At 39.1% G+C, this 24816-nt stretch overlaps 1 protein-coding gene across 1 annotated transcript in view; it reads right to left on the bottom strand.

Annotated features, from left to right (window-relative positions):
* The window catches only part of LOC114052355 (synaptotagmin-17-like), an 81410-nt gene that overhangs the window by 46560 nt on the left and 10034 nt on the right, over positions 1-24816 (bottom strand). The window lies entirely within an intron of this gene.

Raw genomic sequence — 24816 nt, 5'->3', positions numbered from 1 at the left:
AGGGAAGCACGGGGAGGAAGGCAAAGGGGGAAAATGTCTAATTCAATCAATGTGGTTGATATAACATTGAAGAAATTTAATTCTATAAACCTAGCATTGTTTGGGGGTTATTTCTTTCAGAGATGGGGCCAACTGAAGGATAATTTAGTCTAGTGAGAAATTAGACTACATTTCAGTATAATTGCATTAGGACATGGGAGGGGGAGAAAGAGAAAATAAAAAGTACCCAGTATGTCTTAGAAAAAATTTAATTGTACATGCAATTACTGCTTTTCAATCCAGATGTCAGCATAATGCTCTCTCATCATTCCCCACATCTGGTTTCATACCCCAGGATCCCTGTCTGTGAAACAGTCTGTAGAGAACAGTTTGAATTTAGGCAATTTAGGATAAAAGATTCCTTTATTATATTCCTTTATTACAAGAAAGGGTCTACTACCTCTACCTAACCCCAGCTATAAAATCCTGTCACCAACATTGCCTTTTCAAAGTGGCCCTATAAGATTTAGCCCCAAATAACCAACTATTATGACTAAATCTTCATTAGGTAGAGACAAAATTGACAGCCTCCCATCTACCCCAGAAACCTTCAGAAGTAAGGTGGTTGGGGGCAGCTAGGTGGTGCAGTGGATAGAGCACTGGCTCTAGAGTCAGGAGTACCTGAGTTCAAGGCCTCAAACACTTGATACTTACTAGCTATGTGACCCTGGGCAAGTCACTTAACCTTGACTGCCTCACCAAAAAAAAAAAAAAAAAAAGAAGTAAGGTGGTCAATAGAGGTAGAAGAATAAATACCTACTAAAACTAGTACCTTGATTCTATAGCTGGAGAAGGGGTTATATACTGGGGCATATTTGTCCAGTTCTCTCAGTTGTAAAGTGGGAATAACAACAATAATCCTACCTACTTCAGAGGGGCTACTTCGAGGATGGCATCATCTCCTGCTCCCTTGTCATTTTTAGGCTCATTACCTTGCCATCCACACTCATGCCGGGAAGAACTTCCACAATTTGGCTATTTCTTCTGATTGGCCACTGCCTCTACAGACTACTGTGTCAGGAAAACCCCAGCCTCTACTCTTCACTTCACTCACCAGACATCTGCTTCACAGTCTCACCAATTACCTTGCCACCACAGATATAACCTTTTCATCACTCTTCCCCCAATTCTGGAACTGTGCACTAGGATCAAATCAACTCTATCATTGTTCATGAATGGAGTGTATCAATCTGCTGGCCTGTAGCCCCAGTCACCAACCTGGCAAACTGCTACCTAAATGTCCCCTTCCTGGTCACCACTCTCCTGTGTTGTCTCGCCCATTAGACTGTAAGCTCCTTTGTAGAACAGGGACTGCCTTTGCTTTTGTATTTGTATCCCCAGGACTTAGCACAATGTTTGTAATAAGTGGGAATAAAGTAATAAGTGATTAATAAATGCTTTTTCATTCATTGTTGTTAATGTGATCTCATGTTACCTATTTTTTTTGTACTTTTGGAACTGGGGAGAGGAAATAGTAACCATGACTTCAAGAGAATTTGCTCAGTCAACTTTGGGGAATGAGAGGATTGTTAAGAGGTTCCAAGGGCTCTGAGATATGAGGAAGGCCCCCAGTTCCTTTATTGTGCCCAAGGAAACAAATTGTGGATTTCTAATGTTCAGGAACACAACTCCCAAGTATTACTTTTGAAAGCTAACCATTTGTCATTCTCATTACCCTTTTCAAGCAAGCTTAATTTTGCCTTTCTCAGGCACAGAAACAAAGAAAATACTCTTCCATCCTATTATCTGTGGACCCTGCTTTTCATTATACATGAATCTATAATGTGGCATCTGGTGATTTCCCAGTGAAGCATCTCATTGGCATGTCCATACTTTCCTGCCCAGGCTGATGACCTATAATCAGCAACATACTCCAATTCAAAGTCCTTGAGTTAAAATTCAGACCCAGGAATAGGTGGACATGTCAACTTCCCATGATGCTTCTCAATGACACACGTGCATGCCCTTGATATTATGTCAATCACCAGAAACTCAACTTCAGCCTCCTCTCCCCAAGCAATGCCCCCACCTCTTATGGGATACCAAAACCTAAGTAAAGCCACGAAGCTGACACTCTGAACATCTCGTAACCCCTAGACCTCTGGATCACACAACTGGAAAAATCATCACACTACATTCAATCAAAGAACAAGCAAGCATTTGGAAAAGAAAGCCTCTTTGGGCCTCTTCTCCAAAGCTTTAGCTTACAATGTATCTGCCTCAATGGAATGGACCAGGTTCCTTCCTACATTTTTCTTACTACCTACCCATCCCTGGATGGGATACACATGGCCTCTCAAGAGGTAACTTCAGAAGGTCCAGGGAAGAGCTGCTACTTATCCCTGGAAGATCTGAAATGCAGCTCTGTGAATTATTCCTTTCTCCATCTTGATTTAGTCAGGCAGGAGTAGATCTCACATGGACACACACATAGATCTTTGCAAAGAGATTTCAAAAAAATCGATAGGGCTTCTAAGAGCTTATTTGACCTATTAAAAATTCTTTATTCTACTTTCCCTTCCCCCCAAGTCTCCATTTACAAAGTCTGGAATGTGGCTCTGTGTCTAACTTTAGCCTCAGTGGTTTTGACAACAGATTTCTGAAAGCACATGCATGTTGTTTTAAAAGGAATGGAGTATAGAGGGAGGGCAAGAGAATCAAAGGGGAAAGACCTTAACAGAGCTCAGCCAAAACCTGGCTGGATGCTGGGGGTGACCCTTTCAGCTCAATGAATCTCCCAGAACTTTTCAGGTGCCATTAGGACCTAAATAAGGCCCACAAAAAAGAAAGAACAGTTAGGACTACTTGTAACAGGAATTACAGTAACTATGTTGTTCCATGGAAAGACTTACATTAACTGACACAAAATACAGTAAGAAGAATGAGAAAAGCAGAGCAGCATAAGCAAAATGACAACTTTATAGCATTCCATGTCATGAAATTATAATCAAGTTTGGCTCCATAGAAGAAATATGAGAATATCTTCCTCTACTTTTTTGCAGAGGAGGAGGACCACAAATATGGAACACAATATGCAAAAGACTTTACTTCTATTGATCACTTTTCTTTCTTAGTGTTTTTTTTTAATTTCTTTATTAAAAGGGATGGCTTACTTGGAGGGATAGGAATACAGTGGAAAATGTAGGTTTTGTTAAAAAAAAACACAAAAGGTATTAATAAAAGCTTATTTTTAAAAAAAAGATATTAGGCTTTCCAGTGGCTAATTACTTCATCACATGAAGTACTCCCAGGTCACTGAATTACAGAAAGCAGCAAAGGAATATCCACCCTACATCATCAACAATAACCTCCCCTTAGCAAGTTGTTCTAAAAGACAAAGCTCAGGGGTAGTGTGTAAACACAGAACTCAACCCAACTTATGGCACTGCCCTACATATAAACTTTTTTCATGAGGCAGGTATAGATGAAGCCAGGTGACCTAATGCAGCCTTTCAAATATCATCCTTATAATGGCATTTGGAGGAGAGCATAACATGTGCATCACAGGCCTCTGGTGGTACAGTGAGAGGAAAATGCTCTATTCTTAAGAACCAGAGGGTTGATCTGAGCTGTAATGATTACAAGTCTCTAGCATAGGGAGATATTTAATCATTGGGTATTGCTCTAAACATCAACAGATGTTCCATCCAGCCACCCAAAAGCAAAATAATCCTTATGCTGCCCTGAAGTGACAGCATCCATAAAATTATATTCTTCACCATTTCAACAAGTAGGAACACAGATCTAGAACTAAAAGGGAACTCAGAGGCCATATGGTTCAATTTTCTCATTTTACAGATGAGGAAACTGAGGTCTGGAGATGTTAAGTGACTAGAAGGTACAATGGAAAGATTGCTAGACTTGGAGTCAGCAAAACCAGAATTCAAATCCTGCCTCAGACACTAGTTGTGTGACTCTGGGCAAGTCATTTAATCATTCAGTCTCAGTTTTCTCATCTGTAAAATGGGGGTAGTAATAGCACCTATCTCATAGGAGCAGGAAGATCAAATAACATAAAAAGTGCTTTGCATACTTTTAAGCACTATATAAATACTACCGATTAGTTTTGTTGTTGCTGCTGCTATTGTTACCCAACGTGGGATTTGTACCCAAGTCCTCTTGCTCCAGGTCAGTGTACTTTCAACTGTACCGACTAACTACCACCACTTGTCCTAAGTAATGGGCAGGTAGCTTTTTGCCAACTTAGCCTGGTTGAAGTAAAAGAGTGTTAGTTATGTTCTTTTCTTGGTCTGGCATGCATTTCACTCAAGATCTAGAAACTGACAATGCTAAAAGACAGCACAATGATCAACCATGATGCCAGAGGATTGATAATGAATTCCATTACCTACCTCTTGACAGAAGGGTGACAGTTTCAGGGTGCAGAATAGAGACATGCATTTTTGGACACAGCCAATGTGGGAATTTGTTTTGCTTGACTATGCAAATTTTTACAAGGCTTTTCTTTTTCTTTTCAGTGGAGTTGAATGAGGGGAGAAAATCAATTTTTGTTCATTAAAAAAATTAATTTTTATAAAAGCCTACAAATTGCACCTCAAAAGCAATTTCACCCATAAGACATTTCCACAGCATGAACTCTAAGGGCAACATTGAAGTGAGACTCTTAAATATTTCCATCTTCACCCACTATCAGCACAATGTTAGCACCAGGCCTGATTTGAAGAAGAGCCCAATCCTGAATTCCTCCCTACCCAAACAAATCTCTTTCTCCTTTTGTTTCCTTTCAACACCGTTAAGCTCTACTCAATTAAAAAAAAAAAAAGACATCAGAAAAGCCATTTGGTATCAAAAGATTATGGGGAAAGGCATTGACCTCGCACTCCTCTAGAAGTTACTTAATTGTGTGGTGCTGACAGTGGTTTCTCTCCCTTCACCCTGGATTTGGAGTCTCTTCAATCTATGCTTAATGCAGCCAGGAGAGAACTACTTTGAATATGCTCTTTTACAACCTGTAAAGGCTTTGCTATGCCTTTGTTAATGGAAGGAAGGAAGGAAAATGGGAGGAAAGAAAGGGATTCTGGAGGTTGTATAAATCTGAGCTCCAGAGCTGTATTTTCCCTTTGACATCTGAAGAGTCTATGTTCATGGCTCAATGGCTGTCCAGATTAAATCAATCCACTCCAAATCCTCTCAAGAGTCTGGAAAAAAAGTGAGGCATAGCTGCTACCCTAAGTTGGTTTTCCAGTATATTTCACTCCTCTTAGGCATCTGTTAATGGCAAACTACTTAAGGATATGTCTGCCTAATAACAAGAAAAACACACATGTAAAACTTGGCCTTCGATAACACATAGAATTTGCCAGCCATGGCAAATCCAAGCCCAATAACTAAGAGAACTAGGGGTAGGAGAAAAAAGTATTACCATTTCTTTCTTGTGAAAACAGTAGTATCCATGACATGCTAAGTAACTGGGACCCAAAAGTCCCATTGGTAGGCTAATAATAATAACAATACAGCTAGTATTTATATATTTTAAGGTATGCAAAGTGCTTTATAAATCTTATCTTATTTTATCCTCACAACAACCTTGGGAGGTAAGTGCTATTATTATCCCCATTTTGCAGATGCGGAAGTGGGGCAGTCAGAGATCAAGTGACTTGCCCAGGGTCACACAACTAAAAAATGTTTGGGGAAGAATTTGAAAACAGGTCCTTCTGACTCCAGGTTCAGCACTCTATCCACTGTGACATCTATATACTTGAAGGAGGCCAAATACAAGTGTCTATAAGAAGTTCTATATACACCAAAATATCCATAGCAACACAAAACTGGAAATAAAGTAGATGCCCATCAACTGGGGCATGGTTAACCAAATTGTGGCACATGGATGAAATGGAATGTTACTGTACCATAAGAAGCTAAAAATACAAAGGATTCAGAGATGTATGGGCAGACATATGAACTGCTGCAGAGTGGAGTAAACACAACAAGAAAATACACATACAATGTCTGCAACAGTATAAATAGTAAGAAACTAATGTGTAATTAGAATGAATGAATTTGGACACAAAGAAAGGTTGAGAAAATGTACCTCTCTCCCTTCTTTACAGAAATGGGACACTACAGGTGTGGAATACTGCATATGCTGTCAGATACAGGGAGTCATTCCATTAACACGCAATTATTAAGCACCTACTATGTTCCAGAGACTTGGTGTTTTGATTGGTTTTTCTAAATTGCTTTTTTTCCCCTCTTTCTTTTTTAATTTTTCTTTTACAAAGGGATGGCAGTGTACTGAGTAGGAGAGGATGATACGGGGTATTAGGAAAAGAAGATGTGAAAACAAAAGGTAAGAATAAAAAAGATAATTTTTTTTAAAGGAACAGGAAAATACTCACTGCCAGGCAGTTTAAGGAAACCTTCTGAGCTGGTTGACCATGTTTTAGCTACCATAGCCTCTCTGCCTTTTAGGCTACCAGTTGAAATGTTATGCTCTGTTCTCACTGCCTAGCCAAATTCTACATATTCATCCACATTCAGCTTAAAACCTCCCCCTCCATGAATACTTCCCTAGCCACTCCAATCAGAAGGGATCTTATCCCAACTCTGAAGCTGATAAAATATTTCTTATCAATACCATTAGGTCCTGGTGGTGTTTCTCATAATGTTGTATTGAAGTGTTTTTATTTAATCATTTCCAGTCATGTCTGACTCCTCATGACCCCTTTTGGGGTTGTCTTGGTAAAGATATTGGAGTAGTCATTTTACAGATAAGGAAACCGAGGCAAACAGAGTTAAGTGACTTATCCAGGGCCACACAGCTAGTAAGTTTCTGAGGCCAGATTAGAACTCCAGTCTTCCTGACCCAGGGCTGACCCTTTATCCATTGTACCACCCAGCTGTCCATTGAAGTATTCCTTGCCTCTGATTCAATCATCATGTTCTGTATGTTTTTCAATCTTTTATTTTCCTAAGTCTAAGTCTAAGCTCCTTTAGGGCAGGGCCTCCCTCTTATCTATCTTATCTATCTATCTATCTCCCTCTCCAGTGTTGAGCACAGTGCCTCATACACAGTAGATACTTAAAAGATGTGTAACACAAATGCTGCTAAACTCTGAATTCACACAGATAACTGGGTTTAAAGTGGAGGTATTTTTGCATGACACATTAGCTTAAGACCCAAAACCCACTAGGCTAAGAACTTCAATGGTCATCTTTTCAACTCAATTAGCAACAAACTAGCAAAACTCTACAAGGTTTTTTTTTTTACAAGGTAAAACATTTAAATGCAGACATAATTAAGTAAAGATAGTGCAGCTTAGCAGTGGGCAGGTAGGTGGTGCAGTGGATAGAGTTCCAGACCTGGAGTCAGGAAGTTTCCTCTTCCTAAGTTAAAATCCAGTTGCAGACATTTACTAGGTGTGTGATGCTGGACAAGTCACTTAACCCTATTTGCCTTAGTTTCCTTATCTGAAAAATGATCTGGAGAAGGAAAGGGCAAACTACTCCACTGTCTTTGCCAAGAAAACCCCCAATGGGGTTACGAAGAATCAGACATGACTGAAACAACTGAACAACAATAACAGTGCAGTATATTGGACAAAAAGACTGACCTTAAAGTTAGGAATGCCTGGAGTTGGTTCAAGTCTTGCCTCTTTCACAAACTAGGGTGGGTAAAGTCACTTAATTTCTGAGTGCCCTAGGTGAATGTCTAAGACTGAAAATTATACAGGAGTTGCTATTTGGCAACAGTGAAGGGAGTTTCCATATCAAGAGTTTATAACAATGATGAAATCACAGGTGGAAATTCTTATTCCTCCCTTCTGCCCACTCCATACTCAAAAAGGTTCTCCTGGCAAAGTCTCTGGCATGGGCTGACAAAAGGTTGGAAAGACTCATTCAAACTGTAGAGAGTCCACTGGTCTCCACCACCCCAGGTGAATCAAGAGGTCTTCTCTCTCAGGTCTCTTTCAACTTGCCCTCCATAGCTGGCAAAGGAGCTGTGCTACTGCTCTTCTGTCCTGGGTTGCAACCAGGTGGCACTATGGATAGAGTACCAGGCCAGCAGTCAAGAAGACCTGAGTTCAAATGTGGCCTCAGATACTTCTAGCTGTTTGACCCTGGGTAAGTCACTTAACTACTTGCTTGTCTCAGTTTCCTCAGCTGTAAAATGAGGAAAATAAGAGCACGTACTTCACAGGATTGTTGTGACCAAATGAGATTAATAGTTGTAAAGTACTTAGCACAGTGCCTGGCACATAGGAGACGCTTAATAAATGCTTGTTACCTTCCTTGTCTTCCTTCCACAGACACACAGTTTCATGGAAATTGAAATCCTGGGAACTTCAATCAGATCCATCCTTGAGGCCCAGGGCCTCATTTGAAATACAGCCCATATGTACATATTTATTTATAGCAGCTCTTTCTGTAATAGCAAAGAATTGGAAACTAAGGGAGTACCCATCAACTGGGGGATGACTGAACAAATTACGGTATATGAATGTAATAGAATATTACTGTTCCATAAGAAATGATGAAAGGGGTGATTTCAGTGAAATCTGGGAAGACCTGTATAAACTGAGGAAAAGTGAAATTGGCAGAACTAGAAGAACAATTTATACTATAATAACATTGTGAAGAAAAAACAATTTTGAAAGCCTTATCAACCACAATTCCAGAGAAGGGATGATGAAGCATACTAGCCACCTTCTAACAGAGAAGTGATGGACTCAGGATCCAGAATGAGATATATCCTTTCTGAACATGGCCAATACAGGGATTTGTTTCACTGTGCATATTTGTTGTAACAAATTTGATTTTCTTTCCTTTTTCTTTTTTTTAATGGTGGTGGGGAGTGAGAAGGAAAGAAAATCAATTTTTGTTCATTAAAAAAATTAATGAAAAGTTTTAAAAAAGAAATGTAATCCTTTCTCTAAAACATGTCCCAGTTACAAATGTTTATTGACTGATTAAAAATCACTTTCTTTGTGCCCTGTCTCCACTGTGAGAAGCTCACTTTCAAGGGTGGGGGGAGGAGAGGGGAACACTGTCATGTTTCCCAGTGTGTGACTCCAGGACCCTATGAGAGAAGCAGACTATCTGTGTTAGGCACCATCACTCAAAGGCTTAAGTTAGCTTAGCTACTGTGTTGTCAAGGACAATTGGGTTTACATTGCCATTTCAACTCACCCCAGGAAAGCAATTTCCTTGTTTGATTAGAGGCCTAACTGACAGAGCCCTAGTCATCCTGATGGCATGAATGCCGCAGGGGCCTTTGGAAAGTGCTGAATTATACTACCTGCCACTCTGGCTACTAACCTCTGATTTGTCTGTGATCCAGCAGCATCCCTGATAACCATGAGAGCTACATGGAAAAAAAAAAAAACACTCTTCACTATCACCTGGAAGGAGCAGAAGCTTAGAGTCACCCCACATTTGGTCCAAAGGAAATCGTGGTGGCAGCTGTTTTGGTGACTGGATAGGATTTGAATTTCAAGATCTGCTTTTGACCTGTTTGTCCCTTTCCACATACATAGTGCCTCTTTTGTCCAGTTTAATTCTGAAGATGGCCTAAGAAGTCCAAAATGCAGTTCAGACACACATGTGTAAATTGGGTCAACTGACCATCATGGACCATCCAACACTGAAGCATGTGACTAAGAAATGAGCCCAAGCAAAACCCAAGGCTCTTTGATGATCCCAACATAATAAGTGACCTTTTCTTTGCTGTAGGGAACTGTGATATAGGAGTAAAAGCACTAGATTTGAAGTCAGAGTCCCTGTTGAATCCAGGCTTTGCTATTTACCAGTTGTGTGATTTTGGTCAAGTCACTTACCCCTTCTGAGCCCCATTTCCTCCTCTGTAAAGTGAGAGGACTAAATGATTTCTTCCAGCCCTAAATTTTATGATCCTATGATACTGAGATGGAAGTGAGGGACATCTCACTTCCACCTCTTAGAACCCTTAGTTTCTTTCACAGCTCAGCTCAAGCACCATCTTTGTACACAAAGCCTTTCTTAATCCTCCCTGATGCTACTGCTTCCCCATCCAAGACTGTATTCTGTTTCTTTTGGAGGCAACTGAGGTTAAGTGACTTGCCCAGGATCACACAGCTAGTAAGTGTCTGAAGCTACATTTGAACTCAGGTCTTTCTGACTCCAGGACCTGTTCTATACACTGCACTACCTAGCTGCCCCTTGTATTTATTTTAGAAATAGAAATTTTCCTCCAAGGACTGCTTTTATGAATTCCAAAATTTTTGATATGTTTTTACTTTGTATATATATACAGCATGTGCTGTCTTCTCTGAAAGAATGTAAGCTTCTCAAGGGCAGGAATTGCTTCACTTTTTTTTCTTTGTTATCCTCAGTGCCTAAAACAGCATCTGACATGTATGAGGTGACAGACAAGTGCTTGTGGATAAATTGACTGATGGAGATTGGAAGGCTGAAAGAGGAAAAGATGGAAAGTCTGCAGATCCTTTGGGCAAATCATGGAGGTCTTCTCTGCCAGGATCTCTCTGGCCAAATTTCCAGTAGGAGCTTTTTCCCACCAGTCTGGCATCCTACCCTATTATCACCTCCCAGTTTTTGAACAAGGATGCCAAACTTACCATCTCCTCCTCTTCTAAACACCACCACACACTGATCCTGGTTTGACATAATACACCAATTCACCTAACAGAAGCCACTCCACAGCAAAGTTAACTCGTTTTAGTTGTGTCCTACTCTTCATGATCCCTTCTGGGTTTGGTTTGGTTTTATTTTTATCAAAGATTCTGGAGAGGTTTGCCATTCCTTTCTCCAACTCATTTTCCAGATGAGGAAACTGAGGTAAACAGGGTTAAGTAACTTGCCCAGGGTCACACAACTAGTAGGTATCTGAGGCCAGATTTGAACTCAAAAAGATGAGTCTTTCAGATTCCAAGCCCTAGGGCCCTTTCCACTGAGCCACTCAGCTGCCCTCCACAATAAAGAAATGGGTCCATCTCTCTGATGGCCCTTGTCAGTGCTGCTACAATAATCTATTTCTAAGTGGAACATCATAGGTTCATAGACTTATAGCTGGAGGCCCAATCTACTCATTTTACAGATGAAAAAACCAAGGACCATAGAGTTTAGATGATTTATCCAAGATCATATGACAAGTATGTAGCAAAATCAAAAATTTTAATGCAGCTCCACCCAATCAATAAGCATTTATTAAGTACCTACTATATGCCAGGAGCTGTGTTATAAGTAATGGGATTGTTACAAACACTAAAGTGAAGCCATCTCTGCCCTCTAGGAGTATACAATCTAGCCAGGAGACAGATGTACATAAATAGATATATGCAAAAAAATACAAGATAATTTTGGGAGAAAGACACTAGCAGTTGGGGGAGGGGAGTAAGGCGTGGAAATAAGGAAGATTCTTATAGTAGCTGGTACTTGAGCTGGCTCTTGAAAGAAAATAGAGATTCCATGAAGCAGAGGTGAAAAAAAGTACATTCCAGGCATGGGCTGACAGTCAGGGAAAAGGGATGGAGTGATATGTATGAGGAATTCATTGCTAATGAATGTTAAAAGAAGTATCATCTATTATATTTTAAGTGTATTATATATTAATGTTATATATTAGTTATATATTTATATGACATCTCATCTAGTGTTATATAGAATATAATTATATTTGTATGCTATATACTTATATATTCATATTCTAGAGCTGATAAAATATATACATGTGTATCCTATATGATATATAATTACACTCATATCCTATATAATGTAATTTTATACTAGTTATAATATATAATATGTAATATAATTCTATATTCCTATATAATGTAATTCCATATTAACATAATATATAATTATCTATGAGCATCCTATATAATCTGATATAATCCTATACAATTATGAGCATTCTATAAATACAATCATCTATTTATATAATATATAATATAATCAATAGTATCCTATTTAATATATAACATTAATATATCATATATCATATGTAATTAATATATAATATATATCTATTAGTATTCTATAAATTATAATTATCTATTTGTATAATATATATTATCTGTTAGTATCCCATATAATATATAATTACCTAATAGTATCATTAAAATATATAATTATTATATGTGTATATATAAATATATGTATATAAAATATAATTATACATTAGTAGTCTATATTAAGGCTGGAAAGGTAAAATGTGGCCAGGTTGTGAAGGGCTTTAAATACTAAATAAAGGCATTTCTGTTTGATCCTAGAGGTAGGAGGGAGCCACACTGTTAGACCCGCACTTTAGGCAAAGCACTCCAGCAGCCACCTGGAGGATGAAATTGAGGAGACACCTAAGGCCAGAAGACTAACTGGGAAGAGATTCAATAATCTTTTGACCCATACTTCCCTAATTTCCGTGGCTTGGTTTGCTGCTAATTAAAATTTAGGCACCGGGCTCTTTTGTAGATATGAGTCCTCCAGAGCCAAGAGCCCTCCTGGGGCTGAAAGCCAGAATATTCTTTGAACTACCTAAATTGTTTGTCCAGCACAGTAATATCGTTCATTGGCACGAGAGCCACCAGGAAGCCGAGTTTTGCTTGGAGGCTAAGAAATCACAAACTAGGTCCCTGTAAAGAAAAAAAAAAAAAAAAGGCATTTCCCACCAAGGGCTGCTTTCCAAAGCCCTTTCTCTTTGTGTCAAGCCTTCTGGTGTGGTGCTACTACTGAGATAAATTTGCATCTGGTTATTGATATGATTAACCACCAAAAGCAAGGGCAAGATAACCCCCTCCTGGGCAGAATGTAATTCTGAAAAAGTCAAGGCATAGAGGCTGCAAGTCAATGCATAAAAGCCTGCAATGGAAGGCAGCTCCAGGCCAAGCAAAACAATGTTTTTCATTAAAAGACTTGACATTTACCTTGTCTAGCACCTGATCCCTTCACGAGTTGGGGGCAATAATGGAATACCAAACACTGTTCTTTGTTTTTATTTACCAGGTCACCATATTTAGGCCTTGCCTGGAGCACGACATTGTCAGATGGCTCAAAGAGCTCCAGACAAGCTCTGGGAGCCAGTGACACCTTTGCTATAGTTTCAGCAGGTGGCTTTGGGCAGCTTTAACCTACAGCTTCCTTCGGCAAAAACAAACAAACAAAAAAATCTCTTCTGTCATAACAGTCCTGATGGTGTTAAGACGAAGACACTGTGTTTACAGACCTAATAGAATCCTGAGAACAATGCCCTGGGGGCCCCAGTGGGTTTTCCTGGTTTTCCTTCTGGGCCTCCCTCCTCCCATCCATGCCAGAGCTCCTGCGGCAGATTATTTAAATAGGTCTGCCATATAGTGACTTGACACTCCAAAGACCATCCTTGAGTTTGTGGTCGTACATGTTTTCCTACATCTCTGTTTCAATTTAAATTTGATTGTTGTTGTCATCATTCAGTCCTGTTGGGGTTTTCTTGGCAAAGATAGTGATTTGATTTGCCATTTCCTTCTCCAGCTCATTTTACTAATGAGGAAACTAAGGCAAACATGGCTATGTGACTTGCTCAGTGTCACACAGCTATTAAGTGTCTGAGGCCAAATGTGAACTCAGAGCTTCCTGACTCCAGGCTCAGGGCCTTACCCACTGCACCACCTAGCTGCCTTTAAATTTGATTATTGTAAATAGTTTCAAATGAAAATGGGTCTCTGAAATAAAGTGATAGGGCACTATGGTTATGGTGGAAAGAGCACTGTATTTGAAGTTACAAGATCTGAGTTCAAATCCTAGCTCTGCCATTTACTGTCTGATTTGGTCTAATTTGACCAAATCATCTCCTTTCTCTGGGCCCAAGTTTCTCCATATGTAAAATGAGGGGATTAGATTAGAAGCAGCATTATTTTTTGAGGCAATCAGCATTAAGTGATTTGCCAATGGTCACTCAGCCAGTAAGTATCTAAGGCCAAATTTGAACTCAGGTCCTCCTGACTCTTGGGCTGGTGCTCTATCCACTACACCACCTAGCTGCCCCAGAAGCAGGGATTCTTAACCTTTTGTCTGGTGAAGTCTAGACACCCCTTCTCTAAAGGATGTTTTTAAATCCATAAAATGAAATGCAATGGATTACAAAGAAAACCAACTATATTGAAATGTAGTTATCAAAATATATATGTATATTAATTCACAAACCCCCAAGTTAAATATCCCTGGACTTGATGATTCCTTCCTCTAAATTCTGTAACACCAGCATTTTCCCATTTAATCTTTTTAAGATTCACTTGAGGGACAGAAGAGAGGCAGTCAGTCAGCTTTATTTAAATTAATTAACCATGTCACAAATGTTGATACTACACCCTAGCCAGTAATTCCAAAATGAGAGCAGTTTTAAGAAGATCAAAATTCCCAGGATGAGTAACAAGGGTTTGCCCACAATGGAAAGTCCCCAGAGGAAGAACTCTGGGATTCTAACCCATACCATACCTGAAAGCAACCACCCTGTGGCCCCCTTGCTCTATCAGGGAAGCCTAGATTCTGAATGAACCATTCTATTGCCACAGTCATAGTACTGGAATCACTGGTGTTGTTTGGTGGTGGTGGTTATTGCTGTCGCTGTTTTTGCTATTAAAGAACTGGAAGGGGGGAAGCTAGGTGGATAGAGCACCGGCTCTGGAGTCAGGAAGACCTAAGTTCAAATACAACCTTGGACACTGGCTGTGTAACCCTGGGAAAGTTGCTTAACCCTGAGCCTCCAAAGAGGAAAAAAAAATAAAAAAGAACTGGAAGGGACGTTAGAGATCACTGAGTCTAACATTCTCACTTTACCAATGTGGAAACTGAGGCTCAGAGGAGTTAAGTACTATACTTACTCGTGACGGAGCCAGGTTCATAGACTGAAAGCTAGAAAGGATCTTAGATGTTTTCCAAATGAAGAAACAGACCCAGAGAAGTCAAATGACTTGCCCAGGGTCACATACCTGTGTCACCCAGGTGTTGAAGTTAAGATGTGAATTTGGGTCTTCCTGGCTCCAAGTTCAGCACTCCATATTTCATGCCACAGGTGTTCAGACTCACAACCAAGTAGTGTCACCAGAGATCGCCAACAGGTGTGATGTGTGCCTGAAAGTTATTATAAAGGGCCCACAACTTCCCATGTGCACTAAACATCACCATTTTGATCTTTCTTTAGAACTACAAAATATGCAATGTGACTCAGGATAACAAATGGGTAAATATTTAGTCTGAGTCTTATTTTTTAATATACTATATAAAATTTTATTTATTTAAGTAATTTTAGAAGTAAATTTATTTATTTTTATAGAAGATATATAAACATAAATGTTTTATTATTGTGATTGGTCCAGCTAGATGCACAGTGAATAGAGTGCCAGGCCTAGAGTCAGGAAGACCTGAGTTCAAATCTCACCTCAGACACTTACTATGTGTGTGACCTTGGGCAAGTCACTTAACCTCAGTTTCTTCATCTGTAAAATGAGCTGGAGAAGGAAATGGCAAACCACTCCAGTATCTTTGCCAAGAAGACCCCAAATAGGATCACAAAGAGTCAGACACGACTGAACAACAACAGCAACAAAATGGAATATATTTTTATTTTTTTGGTTAAACATTTCCCAATTACATTTTAATCTGGTTCAGGTCTCACTGAAGAGTTTTGCAGACCTTGAATTTGACACCTCCATTTTGGAAGATTTCCTGGGGCTTGCCCAGGGTCACAAAGTTGGTCAAAATTTGAACCCAGGACTTCCTGACTCCAAGGCCAGCCTTAACAACTTATACTACACTGTCCTTCATACCTTCTGCAGACTGAATAATATCACATACACTTGTGCACTCGTGCACACACACACACACCCTTTTCAAATGTAAACAGCCACAGTTGGGATTAATAAAACACAAATTCATTCAAAAGTGCTGCTCAAGCTATATTAACTTCTCAATATTTATGTCTCAATTAATATATACTCATAGAAAAATTGGAAGGCATCATGGTTTAGCAAATGAAGGACTGGCTGGCCCTAGAGTCAGGAAGGCCTTTGTTCAAGTCAGGCTTCTGACACATATTGTCTGTGCATGTACAGGCAGGTCACCCACCCTTTCTATACCCCAGCCTAAGGCTACACATTTGGAGTAGTCGCTGATCTTCATTGCTTGTGGAAATTTCATAGAATCATAGATCCAGAGATGGAAGGGACCTTGAACTTTGTCTAGTTTTACAGAAAGAAGACTTAAATGATTTGGCCAATGTCATAGAGGTGATTAGCATCACCAAGAGCTCCCCACACTGACTAAATCATACGTCTGAACAAAAAATATTACTATTCCAAATAATTGGAATTCCGATTGCAAAGAATAATTGAAGTATGTCATTATACCCAAGAAGGCTAGAAGCCAGTGATGTGGCCTTCAAATAAAATGAAACAAAAATGAAAAGGCCTATGTCAATGCATGGTGCTACTACCCAATGGTCTTGGGTCTTGAATCTAACTGACTCAGCTCACAGCTACTCAAAATTAAAATTCACTGGGTTTGAGAATTCCAGGGGCATAAAATAAAATCAACCAGCCCTCAGAGCTGAGAAGAAAAAGTCTTTACTCCTGATGGGGATTTAGAGTATTTGACTGTTCCTAAAGGCCACACTCATCCTCACAGGATAAAGGTTTGCCATCCCTTGAGGCCTTTCTGTTTCCCAAGTGGGGAAATCATTTCACTTCTTTATGATTGCTTCCTCATCTGCAGAATGAGAAGGTCCAACTTGGTCTCCAAGGTTCCTTCCAGTTTTAAACATTCTACTGTTCTGATATCCTATATTCAGAAAGTGATTCCCAGGACCAAGACGGAAATATCCAGCACTATAAGCATCAAAGACTTTGCTTCTGTATTTTCATCCCTAGCACTTTGCACAGTATTTGGCACACTTTTTGTTGTTGCTGTTCACTGGATTCAGTCATGTCTGTCTCTTCATGACCTCATTTGGTGTTTTCTTGGCAAAGGTACTGGAGTGGTTTTGCCATTTCCTTCTCCAGCTCATTTTCCAGATGAGGAAACTGAGGCTAACAGGGTTAAGTGACTTGCCCGGGGTCACAAAGCTATTAAGTTTCTAAGGCTGGATTTGAACTCATGAAGAGGATTCTTCCTGACTTCAGGCTGGTGCTCTATACACTATTTCACCTACTTGCCCAGACTAGGCACATATTATATGTTTAATGTGTATGTAAATAGTGTGAGTAGCTAGGTAGTGCAAATGGGGTCATGAAGAGTCAGACACAACTAAAACAAACGAACAATAACAATTTGTTTAATAAATGTTTTGAGGTTTTGGTTTTTTTTTTTCATCCAAAGTCTATTACCTCTCAAGAAGGCAACTTTGATGGAGGCAACCTTTCTTTGGATGTATAAATTCTAATGTATTTGGTTTGGATTCTTTTTAAATCCTCATTATTTTGTAATGACATTGCCATTGGTCTGGCTATTTCCCAAACATAGACAGCTATGGATATCACCCTGAACTCTTCTTCCTCAATCTTTTTGATGCTATTCAGTATTCTACCCTAGGCAATAAAAAGTTTCATTTTATATAGAGTAAATCTCAGCCTAACGCCATCTTATGAAACATAAATATCTGCTGGACTTATGTGCAAATATCACTTTTTAACAAAATACATTTCCTGCTGTTTGTACAAAATCCAACACTTCTCCCAATAATCTTCTAAAATCAAGCATACTGAGAATAATTTGGCTGTGGACTACAATACTGCTGTGTTCCTTTGACTTCTCTCCAAGATGGAGTAGCCTGGTTTCCATGCTGGTTACACAAGGCTGGTTTCAGCCTTTATAGATATCACAGTTTTCCTAGTAGAGGTTCTTAGTCCAGAGTCTATGTATTTGTTGTTGTTATTTTTAATATTTTTTAACTGAATTTCAATATAATCAGTTTCCTTAGTAATCCTATGTATTTTACTTTATGCATTTAGCTAACATTTATACAGTGCTTCCTATGTGCCAGACACTTGGCTAAGCACTTTATAATTATTATCTCATTTGATCAAGTAAAAACATTATTATGAGAAATGAGCAAAAGTCTTCACCAGACTACCAAATGGGTCCATGATACAAAAAAGGTTAAAGCTTACTGTCCTCAGGAAAGGGTTTCATGTTTGAGGACCAAGCCGAGATGTCAATGCCCACCCTTAGATGGGTACATAGCATTGTACCTGCATGGTACTTTAAAAAATATTTTTAAAGTGTGTTATCATTACACAATAGAACCGTAAAGTAGGCAATAATATTATTGTCATTTTACTTAGAAGGAACTCCAGGCCCCAAATGTTAAAGGACTTGCTCAGGGTAATACAGCAAATCCATGGGAGAGTACCCAGAAGTCTTATAACTCAATGGCCTTTCCATTCAATTACAGATTTTATCTTCAGACATCAAATCACTATCCTGCCTTTTAGGCAGCTTCTGGGCATTATCATTCATGGCCAATTTCCTTCAAACTCCTTAGGAAAAAACCTACTACCTACATCCAAGGCAGTATTATTTTTCAGCAACAAATGATGCTGAGCCATTACAAGGTATGGATTTATTTCCATCCTTTATTACCAGAGCCCAGTTCACCTTAATCTACCCTAATGAACAAGGTATCTCTTAATGGCTTACTTGACTTGATGTTTTTTTCAAACCACTTTTATATATAATATGTTAAACCAGATCTGATATCCATCCTGAAATTCAGGGGATCATAAAATGTGATTTGTTATTGAGTCATTTCAGTCATGTCTGACTCTTCATAATCCCATTTGGGGTTTTCTTGGCAAAGACACTGGAGTGGTTTGCCATTTCCTTTTCCAGCTCATTTTACAGATGAGGAGCTAAGGCAAACAGGGTTAAGTGATTTGCCCAGGGTCACACAGCTAGTAAGTGTCTGAGGCTACATTTGAACTCAGATCCTCCTGACTCTAAGACTGGTGCTCTGCCCACTGCGCCACCTAGCTGCCCTGTAAAGTATGACAGGATCACTAAACTAGCAATGAATACTCAGCTCAGACTCCCAAACAGCTCCAACCAAAAACGTAATATTCAGAAAGTAGATGGACAAGCAGGACACTATGATGAGAGCCACAGTATCAATCTACGCTGCACCTTTAAAATATCCCTTTGATTATCCTTCCCATGGCTTCTCCATGGCAGAGAATGCAGAACAACTCTAAAATTACTCTCTATGGCTATACTCCACTCAATGCCCCCTAGTGGTCAAAAGTGAAATGCTCCATGTTTTATCCACACGTGACACAACCAGTTGAGCTCATTTTTTTAACCCATTACACTGACTGGCTCGTTGATGAAATTATTGCCTCACTGGACCACAGATTCAGAACTGGAAGGGACCTTAGAGACCATTTCAGTCAGTCCCCTTCATTTTTTGTTGTTGTTATTCACTTGTTTTAGTTACGTCTGACTTTTCATGATCCCATTTGAGATTTTCTTGTCAGAGATACTAGAGTGATTTGCTGTTTCCTTCTCCAGCTCATTTTCCAGATAAGGAAATGAGGCAAACAAGGTTAAGTGACTTGCCCAGATTTTAACTCAGGAAGATGAGTCTTTCTGACCCTAGGCCTGACATTCTATCCACTACATCACCTAGCTGCCCTTTATTTTACAGAGGAGGAAGCTGAAGCTAAGAGGGATTAAGTGACTTGTCCAAAGTGGTAAAGTGGTATAATTGAGATCTGAACTCAGGTCCTCTGGTTCCAAAGCCACCAACTTTCCCACTTTGCCAAACCAAAGTAAGCCAGTTGTATATACTGTTGTATAATCTGTACAGTTTCAATGATGATTTTATTTACAATCTCTCACATAGGCATTCCTGAGAGGGTCCTTATTCAAAACAAATATTTCCTCTACTAAAGGTCACTTTGAAATCAAATTATCTGGAAAAGGAAAAAAATGCAAAATGTCATTATGGCCTCAGTTACTCTTTCAGAATCTCTCTGTTAAAGCTTTCTGGAAAATACTTCGAAGAAGTGGGAAGAAAATGATTGGCACAAAATGTTTGTTCCTAATCGGAATTTAAAAGCCAAATCCCGAGTGATGTGAATTAACCTATTTAACAACCCAAACTCCACAAAGTTACCAGAGGCTATGTTTAACCCAGAATTAAAATTGGATGAGGTCTTCATGATATCTAATCTTTTGAAATCTATCACTATGGAGATATTCCAAAAAATTCACAGGGGCACCAGAATTCCCATAAAACTAACAGTCGCAAGCTCAACCTACAAATGGTAATCCAATCTTCTGGCTAATGCAGTCATCAAAATGCCATCCATGCCATCAATATCAAGAATTTTAGAAGAAAGAAAAATCAACTCCAGTACTTTAATTCAACTCACAAAATGTCACCTTCAGTTTACTGCTCAGATTTTCTTCCAGAAGACATGAAGTCTGGAATTACAAGAAATGTTCTCCACCTCTTCCCTTTGTAATGAGCATTTGTTATTTCACTTAAGTGTAACTACTACTGCCTGATCAACTTGTAAATAGTGAAAAAAGTTTTGATTCAGCTCCAAATAGAAAACTCTACCAGAGAAATAATTACCAGAACTGTAACTGGTCAAACTTCCCTACCTGTTGTTATTCCATCTCACCTCGGAGTATCTGCTAAAATCCCTTATGATTCCAGGAGCTGCTAATCTCCCCCACAAAACCCTCAACCAAACAAGATGTCACAGGACATAAGACAAAGACTTGCTGTTCCAGGGGTTCTTAACCTTTTCTGGATCATGAATCTCTTTTGAAATCTGATGACACCTATGAACCCCCTTCTCAGATGAGAATTTTAAATGCATAAAATAAAAGCTATAGGACTAGTGGGTCAGTCCCTAACATTAAATAAACACCTACTGTCCCTAGCCAGGCACTGTACTAATTGCTAAGAATACAAAGAAAGGAAAAGGACAGATTGACCCTCAAGGAGCTCCCAGTCTAATGGGGGAGACATCGAACAAACAATGTACAAATGAGATAAAAACAGAATAAATTGAGAGTTTTCTCGGAGGGAAGGCACCGTGATTAAGGAGGACTGGGAAAGACTTCTTGAAGAAAGTGGGCTTTTATTTGAGACTTTGAGAAAGCCAGAGAAGCCAGGAAGTAGAGATGAAGAGGGAAAGAGTTCCAGGCATGAAAGTTATGCGAAACTTATGGGAAACAGCAAGGAGACCAGAGTCACTGGACTGAAGAGTATGTTTAGGAAAATAAAGTAATACTGGAAGGGTATGGGTGTGTGTGCGTGTGCGTGTGTGTGTTACAAAGGAAAGTATTATATTAAAATACAGCTATAAAAATATTTTTTTTAAATCAGGGCACAGTCCCGAGGTTAAGAACTCCTGAATTCTAACCCTTCCCTGTTATTTTATGGATAAGTCAACTGTGCCTCAGAGAGGATAAGTGATTCACCCAAGTTCTTAGAAGCATTAAGTAGTAGAGCCAGAATTTGGACTTGACCAGTGCATCAGCATCAGCATCAGCATCATCATCATCATCATCATCATCATCATCATTAACATTTATATAGTGCTTACTATGTGCTAGGCAATGTGCTAACTGCTTTTACAATTATTACATCATTTGATCCTTGAAACAACCCTGGGAGGTTGGTACTATTATTATCCCCATTCTACAAATGAGAAAACTGAGGTAAAAAGAATGACTTGCCCATAGACACACAGCTAGTATGGGTGGAAGGCTGGATTTGAACTCAGGTGTTCCTAACTCCAGGGACAGTGCTCTATCCACTGTGCCACCTAGCTGCTATACTATGTCAGTCAGTCAATTAGCATTTTTTAAGTGTCTATTACATACCAGGCACTGTTTTAAGTACCAGAAATACAAAGAAAGGCAAAAAAGAGTCCCTGCTCTGAAGGAGCTCATCATCTTCCTACATTGTAAGTCTTACCTCTGCAACTAGTATCATGCTCAGTATGCAGTAGGTATGTAAGTATTGTTGCCTAAGTAAAGCACAACCTGACTCTTCCTTTCTCCCAGAAGCTTTCCCAGAAAGAACAGCATCTTCTCCTTAGATTTGTATAATGGGCACTGGTATGTCTCCACTCATTCACTTACACTTGTACCAATACAAGTTCTACATGAAGCCCAGTGTTCTAATTGGCACTGGACACTTGCTCCTTAGAAGGAAAGCTATGGCAAATCTGGACAGCATACTCAAAAGCAAAGACAGCATCTTGCCAACAAAGGTCTGCATAGTCAAAGATACAGTTTTTCCAGTAACAATGTATGCCTGTGAGAGTTGGACTACAAGGAAAGCTGAGCACTGTAGAACGGACACTTTTAAATTGTGGCTCTGGAGAAGACTTCTGAGAGTCCATTGGACAGCAAAGAGATCAAATCAATCAATACTCAAATTAATTCAGACCACTCACTGGAAGGACAAACACTGAAGCTGAAGCTTAAATTCTTTGGCCACATAATGAGAGGACACAACTCATTTTGAAAGACCCTAATGGTGGGAAAGATCGAAGGCAAAAAGAGAAGGGGACAACAGAGAATGAGATGGATACATAGTGTCACGGAAGCAATAAACATGAACTTGGAAAGACTTCGGGAGATGGTGGAGGATAGAAGGGCCTGGTGTGCTGTAGTCCATTGGTTACGAAGAGTTGAACATGACTGAATGAGAGAACAAAAAACAACAACAACAGCAAAAGCAAAAAACAACATAAATGAATAGTAATAATTAATATATCTTTCCTTTTTCACTACCATCTTGATAGTGAAAGGCCTCTGGTTGATGGCTCTCAAGCACTTCACTGAAGGGAAGAAGAAAGTGCTGCAGGGAAATATCTTGAAGTCCATAAACTCTAGGCTCTAGCTAGTGATAAAAAATGACAAACATATGCTGGGCTACCAACAAATTCTAAATATGATCAGGCATAGCAGAGGGTAAGATGGATAGACAGTGTCATAGAAGTAACAAACATGAACTTGGACAGATTTTGAGAGGTAGTAGAGAATAGAAGGGTCTGGCATGCTATGGTCCATTGGGTCACAAAGAGTTGGACACAACTGAACAACAATGAAATTGTATAATGGGCCTGCCAAAAGCCACAGAGAAAATCTGCCTCATTACTCTATGGTCATACCTCATATTTAGACAAACAGGGCTATTCATGTGTCTACCTCTATTACCTATAATCAACTAAATACCCACAAGTTTTTAATCCTGGGTTAGCTTTCCCTTCCTACTCAAAGTGAATCCAGTCAGTCATTCAACAAGTCAGTCAACAAGCCTAGATTAAGGGTCTACTATCACTTATGACTAATATGGAAATATTTTGCATGACTTCACATGTATAATCAATATCACATTGCTTGCCTTCTCAATGGGTAGGGAAGGGGTAGGGAGGGAGAGAGAATTGAGAACTCAAAATTTTCAAAAATGACATAAAACTTTTGCATACAATTAGAAAATATTTAATGAAATAAACGAAAATAAAAATAAAACATACTATTGCTAACCTCTCTCTTCCTCCTCTCCACCCTCCACAGTTACTTGATGCGGTTAAACACTGAAGTTAACCTTAACCTAGGTATCTTAACCTGGGGTCTATGAACTTGATTTTTTTAAAAAAATGTATATTTTGATAACTTTATTTCAATATAATTGGTTTCTTTTTTGATACTGTGTATTTGATTTTATGCATTTAAAAACATTATTCTGGGAAGAGGCACTAAGCCTTCAGCAGACTGACAAAGGGATCTATGCCTTAAATGGAGCATTAGGAAGATAAGGATTTCAGAAAAAAGAAAGCCAATTATAATCACCAATGGTATAGATCATTCATGTTATTCATCCCTTCTAAGATTATCTTCTGTCTATTCCAATAGATTCTAAATTTCTTAAAGGTAGAGACTCTTTCTTTTCACTTCTATTTGCATTCTCAGACTTAGCACAATGTCTGACATCTAGATGCTAAATTAATGTTTATTGACTAACAGGACTGATTGACTCTAAATATTTTACATGTACTTAATTATTTATCTATTGTCTACCCTTTAGAATATAAAATCCTTGAGGGCAGGGGTTGTTTTCCCCACCCTTAGCACAGAGTCAGGCACAAAGTAAGTGCTTATTAAATGCTTATTGGCTTAATTGATCAGTCCCTTTTACGATGCAAATAATAAAGCTAGTCTCTGATTTCTCTTTTTAGGTCTGTAAGCTTCTAAATGGCAACGGTCAGGCTTTTTTCCCTATTCAGGCAATTCAGTATAGTATGGAACATTCTATCAATAAATAATGACTAAGAGTGACTGATGCAGTCAATGAGGAAGCAACTACTTGGTGTGTGCGTGTGATGTAATCCCACACTGCTGTTGTTCAGTAGTGTCTGACTCTTCGAGACCCCATTTGACATTTTCTTGACAAAGATACTGAAGTGGTTTTCCATTTCCTTCTCCAGCTCATTTAACACATGAGGAAAAAGGGTTAAGTGACTTGCCCAGGTTCATACTTGCCCTGATTCCAAGCCCAGTGCTCTAATCATATTACCAGCTAGCTGCCCGATTCCATACTAAATCACAGTAGATAAAAATTTATGTATGGAAGGAACCTCCAGAACTCTAACCCAAGAAGGTAGGTGGCATAGTAGATACAGACTGGACCTAGAATCAGGAAGACTTGAGTTCAAATCTTGCCTCAGATACTTCCTATCTGTGTGACTCTGAGCAAGTTACTTAACTTTTCTCTCAGGTTCAGTTTTCTCATCTGTACAATGGGAATAATAGCACCTACCTCCCAGG

The sequence above is a fragment of the Vombatus ursinus genome, unplaced genomic scaffold, assembly GCF_900497805.2.
Source record: "Vombatus ursinus unplaced genomic scaffold, bare-nosed wombat genome assembly UNPS02014807.1, whole genome shotgun sequence".
NCBI lineage: Eukaryota > Metazoa > Chordata > Mammalia > Diprotodontia > Vombatidae > Vombatus > Vombatus ursinus.
This window is presented reverse-complemented; position numbering and strand designations above follow the sequence as displayed.